Source organism: Chinchilla lanigera, unplaced genomic scaffold (genome assembly GCF_000276665.1).
Source record: "Chinchilla lanigera isolate Chin_1 unplaced genomic scaffold, ChiLan1.0 scaffold00019, whole genome shotgun sequence".
Taxonomy (NCBI): Eukaryota; Metazoa; Chordata; class Mammalia; order Rodentia; family Chinchillidae; genus Chinchilla; species Chinchilla lanigera.
In genome coordinates, this window is record NW_004955420.1 from 28,437,452 (window position 1) to 28,439,204 (window position 1,753).

The following is a 1,753-nucleotide window of genomic DNA, read 5'->3' on the forward strand; positions in this document are numbered from 1 at the left end:
CCTTCTGGGGCTGCGGGCCTCTACACTGGACAATCAATGAGGAGCCCACCTTGCAGCCTCTAGGAGTCCCTGTCACCTACCTCCCACTCCCTGTCCCTCCTGACACCGTCTGCAGCACACCCACTTGTCACACGGGCCTCACCCAGGGTCCCAGCTCCTCCAGGCAGTCCACGCACACAAGGAAAAGCAACCCTGCGCAACCTGGTCTTTCACCGGTCAGCCCCAGCCAGCTCCTCCCCCTGCCCCTCTCTGGCAGCTTCCCCCACCCAGCATCCCTCCACCCTTGCCTCCCAGCCGGAACCTCAAGGTGGTCGGTGGTCACCGAGGCTGGACTCCTTGACTTACTTTCACTTCCGGTCTGCGCCTTCCTGTCGGTTCAGACGCTGTGGTCCTAGACGGAGACCCTGGATTCCCCACTTCTCCCAGATCCCCGTGACTCCCTCAGGCCTCCTCTCTGCCTGAGGCACCTTCTGGTGACCACGAGGCTCCTGAACCCAAAGCCCAGCCTTCTCCTGCCTGGCAGGGGCTGTCTGGAAGGATCCCCTCCCACGCCCGCGGCCCGGGAGCCTCCCGGTCACCAGCGGGCAGGTTTTCCTCACCCATGGTTCATCAGCAGCCCTGGGGCTGCACCAGAAGTGTTCAAATAAATAGGAATTAAACGGGGGCAGGGAGTGAGGTAGCCAGCTCCAGGGACAAGGTCCCACACAGGGCTCTCCAAGCCGGCCCAGGATTGCTTAGAAATGGAGGCTCAGGGCCACCTCTGCGGTGGGAGTCAGAACCCTGGGGGTGTCTGAGAACCTTCAGGCGATTCTGCTGTCGGGTGTGCGTTTCCAGCTGTGACCTGGCACCGAGTACCCTGGTCTCCCGCGGAACAGCACTTGCCCGCTGCTGGCTCTCCAGGCTGCAGCAAGGAGCAGGGACCCAACCAGGGGCCCGGGCCCTCCTCCTGCTGCCCACCGCTCCCCACCACAGGGTCCCTGCGGGAACTAGTCTCCAAATGGGCCACCTGGCCTGGGAGCTGGCGGGGGGCAGGGGCGGGTGGCAGGGACCCCAGGTCGCGGCGGGGGTCTCCGGGCGCAGGTGTGGACCAGGAGGGACCGGGCCTGCTGGGGACAGCGGATGCAAAGGGCCCAGCGCGGAGCCCAATCCACTTGGCTCAGGGCGTGGACGCCCGCTCTCCCGGCTCCGCTCCGAGGGAGGGTGCACCGCTTGCTCGGCGTCCTTTTCGCTCGCGGGAAAGGGGCGATGCCTCCGCCCCAGGCCGAGAGGGTTAGGATTAGGGTTCCGGCGAGTCCAGGCGGAACTTGGCGGGCTGGAGCGCGCGAGGCTTCGCCGCCAGGAAGGAGTGCGTGAGCGCGCGGGGCGGGCGCGCGGGGGACCCCTCTGGTAAGCCGCGCGCTGCGGCCGGGACGGCGTAACCGGGCCGGGGGGCGGGAAGCTCCGAAGGCTTTCCAGGGGCCGAGGGCGCCGCCCGTCCTTCCTCCCAGAGCCCTACAGGTGGAGCCCGGGGCGCCCGAGGGCGCGGAGGGGCTGACGCCGCGTCCCGGCCCCCCTCAGGCTCCCCCAGGACCGCACGGTCCCCAAGCGGAGCGACCGGGTCTCCCGGGCCCCCCGCCCCCAACCGTCGCCACGGCCGTGCGCACGTGCGGCGGGGCTGCGTCACGGCAGGGACGGCGACCCGGGCTACTTAAGGGGCGGCGCCGGGCGCCTGCGGGAGTCTCCGCGCTTCGCCCAGAGGTAGGTGCCGCGGACC

General features: G+C 69.1%; 1 protein-coding gene across 1 annotated transcript in view; it reads left to right on the forward strand.

The window, feature by feature from the left end:
* Positions 1-1,354: 1,354 nt before the first annotated feature.
* The window catches only part of Cck (cholecystokinin), a 4,653-nt gene continuing 4,254 nt past the window's right edge, over positions 1,355-1,753 (forward strand). The window contains exon 1 of the mRNA XM_005383549.2: positions 1,355-1,737. The gene's annotated coding sequence lies outside the window, so the exon portion shown is untranslated. The remainder of the gene's footprint in view (positions 1,738-1,753) is intronic.